Raw genomic sequence first — 21,767 nt, 5'->3', positions numbered from 1 at the left:
TTTAAGAACAGAACAAGGGGGCTGGGGATGTGGCTCAAGCGGTAGTGCGCTCGCCTGGCATGCGTGCGGCCCGGGTTCGATCCTCAGCACCACATACAAACAAAGATGTTGTCTCCACCAAGAACTAAAGAATAAATATTAAAATTCTCAAAAAAAAAAAAAAAAAGAACAGAACAAGGAAGGACTATCATTTCTGACTTTTCCCCCTCCTGATTCTATAATTCTCTGTCATCTGTATCATACACATATGACACTAATATTAGTTCCTTCATATTTATCAACTGGGAGTGTAAGCAGAATTAAAATCTAGAGAATCATAGATGCAGCTCACCACCTGTGGGACCACTGACCCTGGATGGTGAGAGCTGTGACCTAGTCAGTCCCTCCTCGTTGGAGTGGACTGGTGGTCACCACAGGCAGGTGGGGCGTGCCTGGAGGAGGAGGGTCACTGGGGACCTGCCCGGCATTCTCCCTGTGGCCCCTTCCTTCCTTCCCTGCTCCCTGAGCTGAGCAGCTTCCCTCTGATGGGCTCTTCCTCCGTGGTGTGCTGCCTCCCTCACCTTGTGCCCAGAGCAGTGGAGTTGGCCATCTCTGGACTGAGACCTTTGAGCCCCAATAAATTTTTCTTTCTCTTAGTTGTTTTTTATTTTACTTTTCCACGTGTTTCAGTCACAGTGATGCAAAAGCTCACTGAAACAGATGCAAGCCCGGGGTTAAAACTTGTGACACAGCCTCTATGTGTACTTGACTTTAGTAGACACTGCCAAATAGTTTGCCGAATAGTTCCCCAGTTTACAGTCCCACCACCCATGTTTGAGAACTTCCATTGCCCCACATCTTTGCCAACTTCTCACTCACTGTGGCCGTCAACAGCCACTGTTTCAAGTAGGGTGTTGGAGAGGCTAGTCTGGAATAGGGCAGAGTTCCACTCCAGAGAGATGCTTTGGAGAGTCTGCATTGTATATTTAAAGTTGTGGGACTGGATGCCATGGCTGAAGTGGGGGGTGGAAGTAGATAAAGAAAAGTTCTGAGGACTGGCCCTTGGTAACTCCAGCTTCTAAGGGCTGGGGCAGAGGTCACTGATAAAGTACTTGCCTAGTAAGTGTGAGGCCCTGGGTTCCAATGCCACCACCACACACATATCCAACTTTTAGAAATCAGGAAGATGAGGATCCACATGGGAAGCAAGCTGCAGGTGTTTCTGGAGGTCGAGCAGCAGAGTATAGAATCCTGGAAGCCAGAGAAAGCCGTGTTTCGGGATGAGAGGCTGACCATCGTGGCAGACACTGCTGAGGCGGAATGAGAGGCAGACAGTCGGCCTCAGACTTGGCAAAGGGGACAAGGGTGATCTTAAAAGCAGTTTTGGAAAAGTATATCTAAACCCTGGAGGGGTAAATATGAGAAAGGAAGCAACTGGAGAAAGCAAATTTGAACACTGGGTTTTGCTGTAAAAGGAGGAGGACATGGGTAGTTGCCAGCGGGTATCATGGAGTGGGGACTTCGAAACATGAGGTACTACAGTTGGAAAGCTGTTGGGATTGGACCAGAGAGGGAAAAATGGTGATCCAGAAAAGAGAGATGAGTAGCATGGAGTCCTTGAGGAAGCAGGATGAGATGAGCCTTGGGTGCAGTGGCAGGGCTGGCTTAGAAGACAAGCACAGTGTGGTTGTTAGGATAGGAGGGGACATGAGTCCTCGCGCTTGGTCGAGGGGCTGGGGGAACATCTGACATTCCCTTCTGTTTTGATTTTTCGTAGAAATTAGGTAACAAATTAAGCATAAGAAGAGGTTAAAGAGGTGTTAGAGAGGTTTGAGGAGAGGCGATGAGGTCAACTCCTACAGTGTGGGAGAGGGAACTGTTCTTAGAGATGTAGGGTTGGAGGCAGCACCAGCAGTGCCCCATGAGTTACAGGGAGACAAACTGTCATTAAGTGTCCTTCAGCAACGGTTAGCTGTGTGGGAGCAGGGGTAGAACAAGCTGAAACCGGGATAGCCAGAAATTTTCTAGGAGAAGAGACCAAGAGCAGGGGTGCTTACATAAGGGGATTGCTGCGAGGGTTATAGAATTCAAGCTGGGAGGAAAGAATAAGGGTTGGAGGAGGGTGGTGGGAGAAGGTGAGGGATTATCGAGGAAAAAAAATTCATGGCTCTTACAATTTTAGGTTTTGTGGGGACTGAAGAAATGGAGCAGATGTCGTAGTCTCCCAAAGAGTGAGGGAGTGCCTTCTGCCAGAAGGGCGGGTGGTCCAGTTGTCAGCTGGGGTCTCCATGCAGCTAGGGGCTCTGGGTGACAGAATCATGGCCTGAAAGTGCATCAGAGAACTAGAAGTCACCTTCCTCTGCCCCAGGCCTGGGTAAGTTAGGTGTGGATGTTGAAGCAAGGAAGAGGGGCCAGAATCTTCTGGAGAGTTGTTTTTGAATCTGTGATATATGTTCTTGTGAATTTCATTGTTATGCTGAATGTCAACCAGAAAGTTACTTGGACAATTTGGAAACATTTTGAATTAAGGATGGTGATTGAAGAGCCTGGTTTCTCAAATCTCACAGTAAAAAAGAACAAAGAAGAAGAAGAAAGGCAATAGAAGAGGGCCCTTAGATCCCCAGCACCATGAAACAAATTGATTTTTTGTTTTTTGTTCATCAGTGTGATTTTGCTTAACGTGAGTCAGTCCCTTCTTCAACCCCTACTGCTGATCATACCTAGTTTTAAGAACTCGGCACTAGGCTCTGGACGATGACTACAGCAACAGTTATTCATTGAATAGCAACATTGCAGTCCACTTTTGAGGCATGATCTCATTTTCTTATAACAACCCCAGGAGGTTCGTGTTGCCATACCCATTTTCATAAGTGATGAAACAATCATGTAAGTGGTGGAGACAGCTTTCAATTTCTGGTCTTGCTTTTCCTCTCATCACGATGCCTACCACAGGCAGTGCTGTCCTGGGTACTGGGTTTTGGGTAGTGACAAGGACATAGCCACACCCTTGCTTCAACCTCCATCACAGTTTGGAACTTCTCTTTCATATACCCAGTATTTAATCTCTATGGCACTTCCCTTTTGGGCCTAAGCCATCACACAGATGCAAAAATACTTAATAAAACATTAGCAAATCATGTCCAACAACATTTCAAGATTACACACCATGACCCAGATGGTTTTATTCCACAGGTGCAAGGATGGTTTAAAATATGCAAATCAATAAATATGATTCATCACCTAAAGAGGATTAAGGCCAAAAAAAATCACCAAATCATCTCAACAGATGCAGAGAAGATCTTTGACAAAATTTAGCACCCATTCATGATAAAGACACTGAAGAAACTAGAGAGGGGCTGGGGATGTGGCTCAAGCGGTAGCGCTCTCGCCTGGCATGCGTGCGGCCCGGGTTCGATCCTTAGCACCACATACCAACAAAGATGTTGTGTCCGCCGAGAACTAAAAAAAATAAATAAATATTAAAATTCTCTCTCTCTCTCTCTCTCTCTCTCTCTCTCTCTCTCTCTCTCTCTCTCTCTCTCTCTCCTCTCTCTTTGAAAAAAAAAAAAAAAGAAACTAGAGATATAAGGAACCTACCTCAATATCATAAAGGCTATATATGAAAAATCCAAAGCCAACCTCATAGTAAATGGGGAAATACTGAATGCATTTTCTAAAATATGGGACAAGACAAGATGTCCACTCTCACCACTCCTATTAAATATAGTGCTAGAGGGCTGGGGTTGTGGCTTAGTGGTAGAGCACTTGCCTAGCCAATGTGAGGCACTGGGTTCGGTCCTCAGCACCACATAAAAAATAAAATAAAGGTATGTGTTCATTTATAACTATTTTTTTAAATATAGTGCTAGGAAATCTAGCCAGAGTAATTAGGAAAGAGAAGGAAACAAAAGGGATAAAAACAAAAAAAGGAAAAAGTCATATTTTCACTGTTTGCACATGATTTGATCCTATACCAAGAAGATTTAAAGAACTGTACCTAAAGACTGTTAGAGCTAATGAATACATTCAGCAAAGTAGCAGGTTACAAAATCAACATACCTTTCATATATCCCAGCAGGGATTCTGCTGAGAAAGAAATCGGGGAAACAATTGCTTTCACAATAGCCCCAAGAAAATGAAATAACAAGGCATAAAGCTAACGAAGGAGGTGAAAGACCTCTACAATGAAAACTATAGAACATTGAAGAAAGAAATTGAAGAACTCAGAAGATGGAAAGACCTCTCATGTTCTCGGATAGGCAGAATTCATATTGCTAAAATGACCATACTACCGAAAGGAATATACAGATTTGATGTAGCCCATCAAAATATCAATGACGTTCTTCACAGCACTAGAAAAATCAGTCCTAAAATTCATATGGAAGAATAAAAGGTCCAAATAGTCAAAACAATTATAACCCAAAATAATGAATAAATAATGCTAGAAGCATCACAATTTCTGACTTCAAAAATCTACTACAAAGCCATAGTAACAAAACCTGCATGATACTAGCATAAAAATAGGCACCTGATCAATGATACAGATTAGAAGACAGAGAAAAACCTGTGCATCTACAGCCATCTGATCCTTGATAAAGGTGCCAAAAACATACAATGGAGAAAAGATAGTCTTTTTAACAAATGGCACAAGGGAAACTGGTTATTCATATGCAGAAGAGAAAAACTAGATCTTTATCTCTCACCCTGCACAAAAGTCAACTCAAAATGGATCAAAGATGTAGGAATTAGATCAGAAACTATGCAACTTCTAGAAGAAATGTAGGGTTAATCCTACAACATATAGGCACAGGCAACGGTCTTCTGAATAGGATACCTAAGGCTCAGGAAATAAGGCCAAGTGTTAATAAATGGGTTGCTATGGAATTTAAAAAGCATCTGTACAACAAAGGAAACAATTATCAATGTGAGAAGAGAAGCTACAGAATGGTAGAAAATCTTTGCTAGCTATTTTTCTGACAGAGAATTAATATCCAGAATTTCTAAAGAAATCAAAAAACTTTACACCAAAAATTAGATAATCCAATTAATAAATGGGCAAATGAACTCAACGCATACTTCTCAAAGAAATACAGCAGCCAAAAAATACATGAAAAAATGTTCAACATCATTAGCAATTAGGGAAATGCAAACCAAAACTACACTGAGATTTCATCTCACATCAGTCAGAATGGATGAATGGATAAAGAAAATGTGACATATATAAAAAATGGAGTTTTATTCAGCCATAAAGAATGAAATTATGTCATTTACAGGAAAATGAATGGAATTATAGACCATTTTAAGTGGAATAAGTCAAACTCAGAAGGTCAAGGGTGGTATATTTTCTCTCATAAGCAGAAGCTGGAAAGGAAAAAGAAAAATGTGGGGGTGGATCTCATGAAAATCAAAGAGTGATCTGTATTAGAAAGGGACGAAGGGGTGAATGGTGGGAATGGAGGAGAGAAATAATGGGGATCAATATTGGCCAAATTATATTGTTATATTGTCTGCATGTAGGAATATGTAACAACAAATCCCATCATATGTACAACTATAATATCCCAATTAAAAGATGTAGAAAAAAAAAAGACCAGGAACAAGACAAGCCTGGCTGATTTGCCCATATCTGGTCTATATGGAATTAGAAATTCTAGCCAGGGGCTGGGGATGTGGCTCAAGTGGTAGCGCGCTCGCCTGGCATGCCTACAGCCCGGGTTCGATCCTCAGCACCACATAACAAACAAAGATGTGTCCGCTGAAAACTAAATAAATAAATAAATATTTAAAAAAAAGAAATTCTAGCCAGACTAATTAGTCAAAAAAGAAAAAAAAAATGGTATCCAAAGAGGTAAGGAAGAAGCGAAATTATCTTTGTTCACAGATGACATGATCTTATATATAATAAACCCTAAAGATCTCACACAAACACAAAAGAGCTACTAAATCGGTTCAGCAAAGTTATAGGATACAAAATCGACACACAAAAATCAATTTCACTGCTATACATTAAGAATGGATAATTTTAAAAAGAAATTAAGTAAATGGAAAGACGTTTGATGCTTAATGGATTGGAAGACTTCACACTGTTATGAGCACAACACCACCCAAAGTAGTTTACAGATTCAATGTCATCCCTATCAAAATCCCAGTGGTGGCTTTTTCTCCCTCCAGAAATTGTGAGACCCCCCCAAATAGCCAAAAAAAAAAAAACTTCACAAAATTTTGAAACATTTCCTGACTTCAAAGCATACTGCAAATCTAGAGTAATCAAGACTGTGATACTGGTATAAGGGCAGACCTCTGAGCCAATGGAATAGAATAGGCTGCCAAGGCCATTCAATGAGAAAAGGATGATTTTTTTTTTCAACAAATGGTTCTGGGGAAACTGCGAACCACATGCAAAAGTTTGAATAAGGACCCTTGGCTACAACATACACAAAAATTCATTCAAAAGGGATCAAAGACCTAAATCGCCGGAAGTCATCCGTAACCCTTGTGTGAACTGAGCCATGCGTAAATTGAGTGATGTTGAGGCCATTAGGCAGGGAAGCTTGGATTCGGGAACTCCCAGTCAGATTCTACTGGTCTGAGAATGCCCAGTCCATGTGGCACCCTGTTCAAGCTCCCCATCAAGTACTAGCATAGTTCCAGAGATCGGGTGACCCGATGAAGCCACTCAGCCTCTCGGAGATGCATGTGGCTTGCCAAAATGCCAATCAAGCTGTTTACTGCAAGACCCTGCCACACCGAGGAGAAGCTAGGGCAGAACCAAGACACTTCCAGCTGAAACATTACCCCTGCCTTTGATGTACTCCCTCTTCAATAAAGGACTGGGGCCTTTTTCCAGTTGTTTAGTTACAGCTCCTATCAGGACTGGAAGACCCTTCAGGCACTCCCCTCTTTATATCTGATTTCTGGCTCTCTTTATTTCTTACTGATTATTTTAGACTTAATTTCCTAGGTGGCTCACACCTCCTGAGCAGGAACCTACCAGATGGATTGGAAGACTTCACACTGAGGACAACACCACCCAAAGTAGTTTCCAGAATCAATGCCATCCCTATCAAAACATGCAGGTCACCTGGCAATACTAAATATAAGTGCCATCACACAACTTTTAGAAGAAAACAGGAGAAAATCTCCATGACACTGAATTTGGCAGTGACTTGTTGTGTACTATACGCACACATTCGTAGTGGTATTGTTCCCAACAGCTCAAAGATGGGAGCAACCCAAGTGACCACTAACATCTAAATGGACAAACAAAATGGTATGTGCTTAAAAATAAGGAGATTCTGACATGTTAGGACATCCATGAATTCTGAAAATGTGCTAAGAGAAGCCAGACAGGAAGGGACAAACACCCGTGATTCCCTGTCTTCAAGGCACCTGAGTAGGTAGCTTATGGAGACAGACGGTGGGTCAGCAGTTACCAGGCTCCAGGGTCACAGGGTGATGGTCACTGTTTGATGCACACAGACTGTTGGGCACGGTGAATGGTTCTGGAGAGCCCAGCCATTGCTGTAGGTTGCAGTGTACTTAATGCCACCTGAATGCAGGCCATCAAAGTGGGAAACCCTATGTGTGTCTCACCAGAATGAAAATCGTAAACAAGATCCAACACGGTTCATAATATGATGAACGGGACTGGCATGTGGTTGTGGTGAGGGAGGTGATGAGGCCTTCTGGGGACATGGTAAGTGAGCTCCAGCTCCTCTGGTGGCCCAGCGACTCACACCAAGTGCCACGGATGACTGCTCTGTTGATGGACTCCAGGCCAGCAGGTGGACAGGACTCGGAGGGCGTGATCCAGCTCTGTTCCACCCTGGCTATTCAGGGATCAGGTGCAAGGTTGAAGGTGAGGCTGAAATCACCTGTAGGGCCATTCGCTTACCTGCCTGGCAACTGATGCTGGCTTTCTGCTGAGACTTGTGTTGCTGTAGGTAGAAACCCCAGAGGGCTCCTCTCCAGGTGGCCTAGGCTTTCTCACAGGATGGCGCTGTGTCTCAGAGGTGACCCTCCTGAGAGAGAGACAGGTATCACACCTTTTATATCCTCAGCTTGGAAGTTGCTCACTGGCACTGCTGTCAAAGACTATTCATGGGTGCAGTAGCAAAGTCCCCCCCAGGTATGAAGTGGCGTGGGACAACAGGAGCCACCTCCTGCTTGAGAGTGGCAAGGCTCTGGGAGAACACTGGGCCTAGAGAGATTTCTGTGGTCATTCACGGAAGGCAGAATCTCCCGCCATACTGCAGGTGAGAGGAGGCAACCACAGAAAGAAGCCACAGAAAAATCTGCTGTCTCTCCTTCCACCCAAGGGACGGCTTCTCAAACTTGGGGCAAGGCTAGGGTGCCCCTTTGCCTTCCAAGCTAACAGAGACTTTGAGACAAAGAGCTCTTAAAAAAATTTTACCTGTTTTTTGTTGCTGCTCCTTCTTTCTACAGTTGAGACAGCTGAGAAGGGATTGCATACATATCAGACAGCATGAGGTTTTCAGAATCTTTACGTGAGCCACCAGGCTTCTGTCCCTGACATGAGACATATCCACTTTCACCTGCCTTACTATGAATTCCTTTTACCAGATTCTTAACCCTTCACTCAGAAACCACCTGTAATTAAAGGCCTGCTTCCATTTCTGGTGGACGCTGCCCACAGTTTTCAAGCCACCCCACCCACTACCTCTCACCTGTACAAGTGGTAAGAAGGCCTGTGCTCCCTCCCCTGGAGTCCTAGCAGGGCAAGGTGGGTTTGTCCAAACCACACAATCCCTAGCCGTGTAGGGGCCTGCACATCAGCCCAACCCAGTCACCATAAAACCCTGAGCTGGGAGTCCCTCCCCACTCTCTCAAGATATTTTCAGACCTGGGAGCCTGCCGTGCTCCCCCTAGAAAGCCTTATTGTATGGATGGTGAACTTCACACTCTTTTAGTGCGTGTGTGGATCATCAGTCTTGACCTCTGAAGCAAAGTCTGTATGGTTGGGGAGACTTCATCCTGCCTCTGTGGGTGACTATCCCACTACTCCAGTCTGAATCCTTTGAGGAGCACAACTCAGGTTTTCAACTGGACATCTTTATGCACAGGTGTGAGGAATCAAATTGTTTCCCTATATAAATTCTGGCTCGTTTACAAAAGCACACTATAAAATGACAATCATGCCTAGTTGCTGGATTGGAACAGATGCACTGTTAAACCATGCATAACTACTTGCTTCCTGTTTCATTTGGTCATCTGTCAATGCTAGAGAGTGTTGGCAGTTGCAAGTAAAAAAAAAAAAAAAACTATGGCAGAACAAGTTGATGTTGAGAAGAAAATGAGTCCACCAACGTTTCCCTCTGTAAAATGCAACTGTTAATTCTTACTGGCAGTATATCTCTGCCCATCTAATGGCAAATACTTGCTCCCGGGAAAGCTGGATGCAGCACTGGCAAGGTCAGGGGAGTTCATTCCCTCTGGGTGTGTTCGTGTGACCACGGTGTGGAGAGGGGACAGAAAGGTGACCAGCATGGATGATCTCCCAGTGGGGTCAGATCTGCAGTCCTGTCCTGTGAGTATGTGTTCTCTGCCTCAGATGCCTGGGCCTGGAGGAGCCATCTTGAACAGGATCAAGGGGACACATCCTTACCTTGGCCTATGAGAAGGGTAGTTCTGAGACTAGTACAGATTGAGGGAAACCTGGAATCAGTTCTGAGAGGCTGATGGCCCTGCTGTTGCCTACGACAGGGAACAAAAGAGGGGCAGGGGTCTCTTTGTTTGATCCCTTACCCACTCTAACTTTAGTAGAGTCCAGCACTGTGAAGAAAGTATAACCAAAGATCAGTGGAACTCCACCACCTGGCAACTGTAGACAAATGTGACCATCCTGATCCTGAAAGAGCAGGAATTTAACACATGGACATGGTAATTAAAGCTGGAGATTTATTCCCATGGTTCTGGAGCCCCAGCCTCTAAACTCACTTTCATTGGTCCATAGTCAAGGCACTACAAGCCCAGAGGAGGGACTATGCCTCACCTGCTCCAGGTGGCGAGACCTTGGCTTTGTGGCCACCTCTTTCCAACCTGCCTCTCTTCTGAGTCTCATCAGCTCTCTCTGTGCCTTCCCTCATAAAGATCCATGTGATTGCATTCAGGGTCCACCCTGATAACCAGGTCATCTCCTCACACCTGCAAAATCCTTCTGTGATGTATAAGATAACATCCAGAGTTTCCAGGAACTAGTATAACCAGATTTCTGGCAGAATAAATCTCTCTTGTCTCCCACCCTGTGCAGTTGAAGGAATTCAGAACATACCCTCCTAAAATAAGTTGCTCTGCAATATTGATAATTTTAAGTCACATGGAAAGAGCAGGTGAAGATCACTGTGATCTTCCTTCTTAAAGCAGATGAAATTGCAATGCAAAACATGTCTTCCCTAGGTCAGAAGGAAAGTGTCATTGTCATCAAAGGGAAAAGCAGAGGCTGGGGGAAACCTGCACACACAATTCTTTACCCTAACTCTTACCTTCCTAGTGATCTCCACCAAACTAACCACTCCAGCCCAAGCCCCCCTTCCTGGTCACATTTTCACAGTGGAGTACTCCATCAACTCAGTACCTAGATGCTCAACTCTGCTTCTATGGGTCCCTGTTTCCTTATGAAAGTTCTATTTTTTTTTTATTTTTTAAATATTTTTATTTTTTAGTTCTTGGCCGACACAACATCTTAGTTTGTACGTGGTGCTGAGGATCGAACCCAGGCCGCACGCATGCCAGGCGAGCGCGCTACCGCTTGAGCCACATCCCCAGCCCCAAGAAGAAAGGCCTTATGAAAGTTCTGATGCTATGAAAAAATTTGTATTGGGGGCTGGGGATGTGGCTCAAGCGGTAGCGCGCTCGCCTGGCATGCGTGCGGCCCGGGTTCGATCCTCAGCACCACATACCAACAAAGATGTTGTGTCCTCCAAGAACTAAAAAAAAAAAAAAAACATTAAAAATTCTCTCAAAAAAAAACAAAAAAAAATAAAAAATAAATAAAAATTCTCTCTCCTCTCTCATTAAAAAAAATAATTAAAAAAAAATTTGTATTGAATAAATTTGCATGTTTTCACTGTTGATTTATCATATGTCAATTTAATTCTCAGGCCCCAAAAAGCTTCAAGAGGGTACATACAGGTAAAATGTGCCTCCTCATGGAGTCTGTAGAGATCAACTTTTTGGTGGGCTCACAGGAGGAAATGAAGGCACATGGAGGGGCAAATAGGTGGGAACAGCTGCAGTGGGGGGGTAAGGAAGAATGGCACTGGGCAATTTGTCATCAGTTGAAACGAGAGATTGCAGTCCATGCATGAGTGTGTGTGTTTGCAACAACAGCCCCCGGTGTGCTGGGCTTTACTGTGCAAGTCATCTAAGTAAGAAGGCAAGGAGACAAGGACAAGGCCTGCTATGACTTGGCCTCTGAGGCCACAGATGTCACATCCATTTTGTTCCCGGGTAGGAAGCCAGTAAGTCCAGTTCCCCCTAGAGGGCAGGGGAGTTTGGCTCCACCTTTGCAAGCCATATCAAGGAAATCTGGGAATGTCTTTCAAACCACTGTTGAACTTATCTGTTGTAGTGGTGAGGATTCCATGAGACAAAACATGTGCAACTTAGAACAGTGTCTGGGACACATCAGCCAATTTGAACAATGCAGCGTCCAGGCTTTCCTGGCAAGTTCTCCCACATGGGGAAGCCCCTAGAATAGGAAGATGAGAGGAGAGAGCCTCTGTGGCTGCCAGAGTTGGGAAGGAGTGCAGTGACTACTCTTCCACCTCAAAAGGTCCTACATTTTGGATTTAAACAAAGGTTGAGTGAATATCTGCCATTTCACTTATCATACATTCTATGATTCTCAGATTCTCATGGTAGGTCTTTGAGGGATGGGGACGCAACCCTTATTCCCAATTTTTCAGATGAGAAAAACCGAGGCTCATGTCTCATCATGTAACATCTCACATAGTTAATGGCTCTGTGTAAACTAGTGTCCTGGATTCTCTGGACCTGATATTTTGTGAAACTTGCTACACAGCAAGTGAAACTACAAGTAACTTAGCCTTTGTTTCCCTCAACTGTCTTTTGGGTCAAAGGATTTAGGAGAGTGTGACCAATGCAGTTTGGCTTGGATGGGAATGAACACAGATTTAGCAGTGTCTTGTGTCCCAGACTAACCTTTCTTCACTGGGAACAGATGCTGTATCCTTTAATCATCTGTAAACCCTAGAAGGTGGACCTTCTTTGTAAGGAAGGAGACTTCAATAAGCAAGTGGGTGGTGATTTTTTGCATGTGAATTCTAGGTGCACCAGAGTAGGACTTTATTTCCTAGGACTTCTTTTCCAGAAGGGAGCATTGAGGTGAAATTGACTGCTTTGTTGCACACATGCTAGAAGCAGCAAGAAGGCTGAAGAAGTGGGCTTTGGGGACAGGCTTGTCTTGTATGGCCTACTGAGAATGAGGTAGACATTTCTAGCAGCAACATAAAAGTAGGAAAAGATGAGAGGCAGAGGCCAGAAATTTTGGCAAAGCTAAGAGATCATATGTGAATTCAGTGATGGCAGCAAAGGAGAAGAGACAGTTCTGGGGTGTCACCAACAGAGTTTGTATACAACTCAATGTGGTATGTGAGGAAAAGAGAAGAGGCACAGATGACATCTGGTTTAACTAAGAGGTACAGTTGGCGGGAGTCTTCACCCTGTCAGCACTTAGATGGGACCGCACCTAATGTTTGAGCATGTTCATCAGTGCTGATCCCCCCGCCCCTTACAACACCTAATAACTCCTCCCATTGGCTTGGCTTGGCCACCAAGTCACGCAGCCACCCCACGGCTCCCAGTGTGAAGCTGCAGCGGAGGGGTTGAGCTGCAGAGCGGTGGCCCCAGCCGCGGAAGCACAGGCGGAGAGCATGGGCTGCAGCCTCTGGAGCCCCACTGCGCTCCAAGCCTGCACAAGCCCCGGTGCAGTGAGGCAGAGCTGAGGTGAGCCTGCAGCTGAGTGGTGAAAAGATGGAAGTAGTGCAGACCTGGACGGACGCTGGGACTCAAGAGTTGACCAGTGGGTTAACCCTGATCAGCTAATTTTGGACCAATAGAATCACTACCTTTTTCAAACCCTGATCAGCATGTTAGGACCAGTAGTATTGACCTAAGTGCTGTATAAACCTATAAACTAGCATTCCTATCTTCCATCTACCGGAAGCCCCAAGTAACCACTGTGTGTCCTCCCAGAGTTTTGGTGCAGATATAAGCAAATATAAACATGTGTTCTTCTTTCACATACTGGTATACACCTGGCTTTTTCATTAAAAAATATTTCCTGACATCCTTCCACATAAATCGTCTTCATAATTTGTTTCACAGCCATGTATCAGGGTTCTCCAGAAAAACAGAGATGAAGAGAGAGAGGGAAGGAGAAGGAGGTGTTAGGGGAGGCAGCAAATGTGTGTGTGTGTGAAGCATTTTTTTTTATAGTAACTGGCTCACATGATTATGGGGGCTAGCAAGACTCAAACCTGTAGAGAAAGGTTGGAAATTCAAATAAGAGTTGATTTTGCAATCTTGACTCCAAAATCTTGAGAGCAGGCAGCAGGCTGGAAACTCAGGCAGATTTTCTGTTACAGCTACGAGGGGCAGAAACCTTCTACTGCAAACATGTTTTTGCTCTTAAGGCCTTCAAATGACTGGATGAGGTTCACCCACATGGAGAATAAGTAATTTAAAGTCAACTGATTGTATATTTTTATCACAACTATAAAATACCTTCACAGAAACAGGTAAAGTGGTGTTTGACCAAACAACTGGGCACTACAGTCTAGCCAAGTTGACATATAAAATTAATCACCCCAAACTGCACAGTAAGTCACTTATAGATGGCAACAACTTATTTAGCCAATCCCATGATGGGGAACATTAGCAAATTACAAATTAATTACTCAATGTATAACCTTTATCTAGTCATTTAATATATGCAGGCAGATGAGTAAATCAGAAGCAGTCTAGTTGCTATGTCCAGGGGCATATGAATTTGCAACTGTATCAAATACTGCCTTTACAGCATTTCTCCGCGCCCAGCATCATGTGAGGCTGACTTCCCACACCTTGCCCAAGACTGACATATTTAGGAACTTCTGCCTGATTGGTAAAGATGATACCTATGTACTTTTTGTTTTCTTTTACCTAAGAATAGGTGTAGTTGAGATTTTAGGTAGACAGGTCAAATTTTAGGGACTCTGGACTATGTGGACGGTAAGGCGAATAGAGGAAATGAGTAGTGGTCTGGAAGGAATGGAATCTGGCCATGTAAGAGCCTTAGCATGGTGCCTAAGGGAGCACACAGATTTTAGAAAGATGTAAATAGTAGAGACCCAGTGACCTAGACCTTTTTAAAGTGATAATGAAATGAGTCACTGGAAAAGGAGGGAATGAGAACTGAAGAGCGTGAGATACAGGAGACAGAAAGAAATGGTTACCTCTGGCAAAGCTGGGTTGGTTAGGAGACAACAGTGGGTGTGAAAAGTGTGAAGGACAGAAGTTTGTGGGTGGACAGCAGATGGCAGGCACCTTTTCAAGGCAGAGGAGGAGAGGAACTTTTGGAATAAGAATTAACCAGGGAGAATTAGATTCTCTAGTGGGAGGATGGAAAGCTCAGGCAGCAGATGCTGCATTACACACAGGCATGCGGTTCCTGCCACCAGACCCAGGATTCGAGATAAAGGGGAGACTGTTTGCTGGATGACTCATCTACGTGGATACTGATTCTACAAACATTTACTAAGCAGCTACTCTGTCAGCACATAGAGCCAGATTCCACAATCATGTGCACAAGAGAGACTACAAGATGAATAGGTAGAGGGATTATGGGGATATAAGTGCCAGATGATTTGGTCCTTACTGCACCTTCTCCTTAGTGTGCTTGAAAGTGATACCATCACAGGGTCTTTGGACATGGAAAATAAGAAACCTGACTTTGATAAGGAAGCAGGATCTGAAGAAAAGGAAACTCAGGATTGAGCGTGGAAAGAACCCAGGGATTCAGCATGGAGGCAGACAGGGTATTCTAGAAGAGTGAGATTATTTAGGTTCAGAGGTACTGTCAGAGAAATAGTGAGAGGCTGGATCCAGAAGCAGAATCACTGGACATGAGGGAGATGACAGTGGGGGTGCACATTCACTTCAGCAGTGCCCAAGGGTGACTTGAACAGAAGTGGGGAGGGATTACTTGGCCTCTATTCCAAGAAGAATGCTGGTAAACATTTTTTTTTTAAATTTACTACAGAAAATTTCAGACACAAATTACAAAAGTATAGCAAATTCCTATCTATCTTCCACCCAGCTTCAACAATGATCAACTTGTTTGGCAACTCTACCCCAACTCCCCACTTTAATTTCTATCTGGAGTATTTTAAAATTTTTTTTAATCTTTATTTGTTCTTTTTAGATATATATGACAGTAAGGTGTGTTTTGACATATTATACAAAAATGGAATATAACTTATTCTAATTAGGATCCCATTCTTGTGGTTGTACATGATATGGAGTTTCACTGGTCTACCTAAAGTATTTTAAAGTTTAACATTATTAGACTTGTTAGTATGTATGTCTTAATAAGGAATTTTTCTTCCTTTTAAATGCACCATAATGCCATTATCACTACTAATAAAGTTAACAATCATTTTAAAAATCTATTTCAACAAGAGCAGACTGAAACATTTGCTAGGGATTCCAAATTTTAGCACTGGTGTTTAGGAAGTCAGCCAAGAAATGCCGATATAGGGCACAGATCAATTAATTCTTAGATGGTGTCATTAAAAATGGTATTGTAGCGGGCTGAGGATATAGCTTAGTTGCTAGAGTGCTTGCCTTGCATGCATAAGGCCCAGTTCAATCCCCAGCACCAAAAAAAAAAAAAAAAAAAAAATTATTTAAAATGATACTAATTAAATGGGAGGGACAGTTCAAGATAAATGTATACAGTAAGCATCTATTTAGCATAAGCTAACCTTTCTGCCCAGGTAACATTACATTACATTACATAAACCTACCTCCCTCCATATTGTGAGAAATTCAAAGTTTGGTGGTGCATTCTCAAAACAGAGTATTTAGCCTTAACTGGGATGTAAGATCCAACTGTAGCCATTTTAACTACATCTTTTCCCTTTGCTCGCCCTAATATTAAAATCAGCCAATTGTATAGATTGTAACCCTGAGCTCCTCCTATCAGGGCAAGGGGCAGCACTGCATTAGGGATAAAAGCAGGTGCACCGCCTACCCAGTGTGCTCGCTAGCCAGATTTGATAGCACACCCTTCTGGCAGAAGTAGAGATCGCCTTACCAAGCTACTTTTAGGCATGTGTTTGATTCCTTGCAGCACCCCGGTATTTCTAACAATTTTGGTGTCCAACATGGGGTTCCATATGTTGTCTAAGGGGTCCTGGGGACTACCTCCATAGAGGAGACACATCCTACTGCCTTATGACAACCTTGAAGTGGGGGAGTAAATTGTGATCCCTGAGGCTAACAACAGATCCAAAATCAAAGATAGATCAACCACGTGAAGGAAGAGCCCAAGCAAGTACCATGGCAACCAGGTAACACCATACATGGACCAAGGAAGAAAAATCTATTCTCAAGAAAGAAGTACTTCCTTTGTGGTCAGGACATCCTGGAGGTTATGTGGGTGTGACTGAGACATGAGTGCAAGACCCACCCCCCAAGGGGTGGTGGTGTGACACTATTCAGAAAGATGAGACCACACCCAGGAAAGTGGGATGGGGTGTGTGCCAGAGTTCCCCAATAAGGGGAATTAAGCATACAAGGGATCAGGGTGCTCAAGAAACCTCCAATAAGTCAGGGGGTGGAGGTGGTGAATTGAGTACACAGGAGGAAACTTAAATTACAAGAACCTACAAAATACGGAGAATAAAAATTCTAGGCCCAGGGACAGGGATGAACAACAGAAAGATCCCATAAGTATTCTTTTCCTTTGAGGAGTCCTAAGCAGAAAAAATAAACAGTGGTGATGGTGGGAATAAACCTGCCCCCATGGAGAACGACTGGCCACCTGAACCTTTGATTTCAGGGTCCACATAGCTGATATCCCAATGTTCCCAACTACACATACCCTTTCCATGTCTAGGTCATACTGTAAAAATCTGTGACAGGTTCTATTTTAACTTTTTTTTTGGTGTGGTGCTGGGGTTTTAACCCAGGGTATTGTGCATGCGAAGCAAGTACTATACCAACTAAGCCATATCCCCAACCCTATTTTAACTTTTAAAGGGTCAATTTACATTGGTAAGAGTGCAGATGCCTTTGAAATTACTAACCTAGGTGGTCAGCCAATAAAGAAAACATGTGTTTCTATAAAATGTTTAAAATGCAATGTCCATTGTTTTTAAGGATTTTTCTTTAGCAGGAATAACTGATTTAAAGCGTTAACTAGACTTTTCTAATGCCTTGGATAACCTGAGTTTAAAAAGGGTAAATTAGATTTAACATATGGGATAAACATTTATGAATGTGTTCGTTAGAGATGTCTGATTAATTTGCAAAGTTAAAATACTGAAACATCAACTGCTAAGTATAAGTGCTCTTGACTTCTTTGGGCCCACCAACTATGTTTTTATAAGTGGGTAAATGGAAGAACAGTTTTAAGGCAGCTTTAGTTTTGGGCCTAAATTAAAGCAAGGTTACTAAAATTCTAATACATGTAACTCTATATGCAAGGAATAAAAAATGTTTTGGTTAAAGTACTATAAAAATAGTAAAGTAGTTCATCTTATTAAACAGGAGTAATTTGGGGGGGCTGGGGTTGTGGCTCAATGGTAGAGTGCTTGCCTCACATGTGTGAAGCATTGGGTTCAATTCTCAGCACCGCATATAAATAAATGAATGAAATAAAGGTACGTCAACACTAAAAAATATTTTTTTAAAAAGGAGTAATTTGTCTAAATTCATAAATTTCATAAGTTTGTCTAATTCCAGAATGTAAATTTAAGAAAGAGTCAACAACTGAAAGAAGGGAGATATAAAAAGTTATGGTTATGAAAATGTATGTTTCTGGATAAGGTATTTTGCATGATAAAGCTTTGTTTTTGTGCTAAAGTCCAAGATAATAGAGAAGACAAAACTAAGAATGTAAACAAGTAGTTGAATGTCTAAGTAAGTTGCAGAAGGTTTGTGGAACATAAATCTCAAAATGTTTGTGTATGATTAAGTTGGCTGTAATTTACTACAGTTAGGAAAAAATATTTAAAGATTTTCTAAAGTTAGATTTTAAGGCATTGATATGAAACAAAGTCTAAAGCATTGATCTGTTCTTATCTAGCAAGATAATTTCTCGGGCCGAGTCGTGGTTCAGTGGTAGAGCTCTTGCCTAGATTGCATGAGGCACTGGGTTTGATCCAACAACCATAAAAATAAACAAATAAAATAAAGGTCTTGTGTCCTTTATTAAAAAAATAAAAAAGATAATGTCTTGTGTCTGTTAGGTTTTATTAAATAAAAAACTAAGTCTTAAAGGAATTAGAGTTTATAGCTTTTGTGGGGTGGGGGGACATCAGGGATTGAACACAAGGGTGCATAACCTCTGAGCCACATCCCCAGTCCTTTTTATACTTTTTAGAGACAGGTTCTTCCTAACTTGCTTAGGGCCTCACTAAGTTGCTGAGGCTGGTTTTAAGCTTACAGCCTCCCCAAACTGCTGGGATTATAGGCAAACACTACTATGCCGGGCAAGTTTGTCTTTTTTTTTTTTTTTTTTAATATATATATATATTTTAGTTGTAGATGGACACAGTACCTTTATTTTATTTATTTATTTTTATGCAGTGCTGAGGATTGAAGTCAGTGCCTCACATGTGCTAGGCAAGCACTCTACCACTGAGCCACAACCCCAGCCCAGGTTTGTGTCTTTTAAATGATAACTTTATAACTAGTTAGATAAATATTATTTTAGGTTATTACAATATAGTTGGCTCCCTAAAATATGTGACCAGATATATATTTACATTTGAGAGCTTATGAGAACACTTTACCAAGATGCTGTGCTCCAAACTAAAGTTGTCCTGTAGTGGTCATCTATTATACTTATATAAAAATAACAAATTTAGGGATTTATTAATGTCATTTAATGTTATATAACTGAATAAAGGTAAACTGTTATCAATAAATTATATATAGAATTTGTGTTTTTACACTGGGATAGAAATTTAAATATATTCTTGGAAGATAATAAGGAGAGCCCAATTTGTTTAAAGGTTGAATATGTGGAACATGGAAGCCACTTTTTTTCCTTCCACAAAAAGAAAGTTAGGCACTCTCTTCGCTTCTGTTTCAATTCATGTTTCAGATGTAAGGTTTAGATTGTTAAATGATATTCATAAGGACTCAGGAAACAATATATGAGAACATTGTAAAATGATATTCAAGAAAGAAGCAAAGATCAACTTCAGAAATAAAACACTTAAGATTAGCCAAGAGCCCCACTTCACCTGAAAAAAGGCTCTGCCTTTCACCATACTTCATGTTAGGATGGCTTCAAAGAAGGTTGAACTTAAGCTCTTTAAAGTTATATTCAAAAGATAAAGGGTTTTTTTTTATTATAAAAATTACTCTGATCTCAAAATAAACAATGGATACAAAACTAGGTAAGAGTTTGGGCAAATTATAAAAGGCATGCAAGGTTGTAAGACAGTTTTAAAAGACAGTAAGATCTGTAAAGGATCTCATGTGATTGAGGTGATAAATTTATGTGTTTTGGGAGAGGCAAAATAAAAATAGATACCAAAGCTTCATTAGTGTTATTATAGAAATTGTTTCTTGGTTCAAAGCTACTATACAAACTGAATGTTTCTTGTCTCGTTTATTTCATTTTGTATTTTCCTTATAGAACTTTTTAAACATTTGCCTGTTAATGTTTTGAAGTACTGCTTCTAATAGAACAACCTGAGTTAATTTGAGATAATGAGTCATCACCTATAGAACAAAACAGGACATATGGCTGACTTCTAATACTAAACCCAGTTAAATGGAAAGGGTAATATAAAAATATGAACATTAAAGTTACTGGTGAAACTGACCTGCTGGATGATTAAAACCCAACTTGGAGACCAAAGTCAAGGAAGTAAAAGGGCCAAGGAAAGAGCAGCCAACATTTTGGGCCTTGCCCTCTAAGGTCAGCCAGGACAGAGAGGACAGGACCCCCCTCAGGGCCCTGCAACTCTGGTGGGTAAGCCAACCTTCTGACCAGGAGGATGGAGAAGACCCTACAGAACAGGAAGTTAACCAGTGCACATTCTGCAAAGGGTCATTGGAGAGGGAAATGTCCCTGATACTTCCAAGAAAAGCCACATGTGGTCAGCAAGACCCTGGCCCATCCTGGCAGTTGGCACAACTGGTAGAGCAAAACCTAAAGGAGCCAAGAGTGATCCCTGACAAATCTTAACTGACTCTGTAACAGTAAATAAGGACAAGGTTAATTTTTGACCAACTTGGCCTTCAACACCTGGCAGGAGAGTATAAGTCAAAACACCACCGTTCATGGACATTTAAAAGATCAGGCAATGGCTCTATTACTAGAGATGTACATTTATGTCAGTCCTCCTGAAAGTAAGTAAAACTGGGAGGTTGTAAAAGAAGGGTTTTTATACAGGAATGCCTGATAACTCACAAAAAATGCCTGCCAGAGTCACAAGCTTGTTCCCAGTCAAATCAAGACCTCTGTGTGTTTCTTTTGTTCTTCCTCTGCTGTAATATTAGGAACTACTGTCGAGACTCCTCTTCTGGCCTCCTTGATCCATCACTTGCAGCCTGGCAACTTGATTTTACTCAAGACCTGGAAAGAAGAGAAGCGTCAAGCACCTGGAAAGGACTTGGCAAGTGCTTCTAATCATCAGGACGGCTATCGAATGCTAAAAAGGGAGACCTCGTTACCGTGTGCAATTTTCACCTCAAAAAGTTTAAAACACCTGGGATGGATGGCAATACCAAAGGATACAAAAGTGAAAATGAGACCGACCGGTAGGAAAGAAAAGGGGGAGGGCTGTGAGAAAGAGCTGGACCAGCCGCAGCCGTGTCCACGCAGGGAGGGACCCCGCCGCAGCTCTCCCACCGGGCGGGGGCGGCGCTGCGGCCTCACGGACCTCAGCGGGCGGGGTGCCGCCGGGGGGTGCAGCCGGGGGGTGCAGCCGGCCAGGCTCTGCGGCGCGCCCTGGGGCGGAAGGTGCCCCGCAGAGCCACTCCACGCTCGCGTCTGACCCCTGGGCACCCCGCATTCCCAACAGCACACAGCGGGCCCGGAGACAGCGGGCGAGAGCGCGCCGTCAAAGGCAGGCTGCTGACCCGCGCCTCAGCCCCGCATCTCTTGCGGGCGGGGACGGAAAGTGACGGGCGCCATCTTCCTCCCGCCTCCCGGCGCACAAACACGACACGTGGGCCAGCTCAGGGCTCAGGATCCCGGCAGACTCACCAGCGCCGGATCAGAAACGAGCGCGGAAGCGACTAGTGGTCCTCAGCGGCCCCCACAGCGGCCGGCCGGAAGCTGCCCCGCACTTCCGGGATGACGTCACCACGCCGCGATTCCGGCCTCGCGGACTTGTGGTCGCGTCAGTGGCTGCGGCGTTATGCCTGGAGGGGGCGCCCCGGGTGGCCGTCCACGCTCTCGCCCGCCGTGCAGGGCGCGGTTCTCTCCGCACTCTATGAGCCCGAGGACCGGAGGGAAATCCTGCGTGCACAGGGCCGAGTGCAGCCCCCCGAGTCCGGGCCGGAAGGACGGGACGGGA

At 43.2% G+C, this 21,767-nt stretch overlaps 1 long non-coding RNA gene across 4 annotated transcripts in view; it reads right to left on the bottom strand.

Moving 5' to 3' along the window:
* LOC113201041 (uncharacterized) overlaps window positions 1-21,535 on the bottom strand; it is a 33,067-nt gene extending 11,532 nt beyond the window's left edge. For 3 of the 4 annotated variants that reach the window (XR_003303108.2, XR_003303107.2, XR_003303109.2), the window contains exons 1-3: window positions 21,455-21,535; window positions 20,657-20,821; window positions 7,874-8,000 (exon numbers count right to left, since the gene is read on the bottom strand). This is a non-coding gene — a long non-coding RNA (uncharacterized LOC113201041). The remainder of the gene's footprint in view (window positions 1-7,873; window positions 8,001-20,656; window positions 20,822-21,454) is intronic. The other variant, XR_003303110.2, reaches the window with a different exon arrangement.
* Between the last annotated feature and the right edge of the window lie 232 nt (window positions 21,536-21,767).

Source organism: Urocitellus parryii, chromosome 8 (genome assembly GCF_045843805.1).
Source record: "Urocitellus parryii isolate mUroPar1 chromosome 8, mUroPar1.hap1, whole genome shotgun sequence".
Lineage (NCBI taxonomy): Eukaryota > Metazoa > Chordata > Mammalia > Rodentia > Sciuridae > Urocitellus > Urocitellus parryii.
The sequence above is the reverse complement of the archived record's forward strand: the minus strand, read 5'-3'. Positions and strand labels throughout refer to the sequence as shown.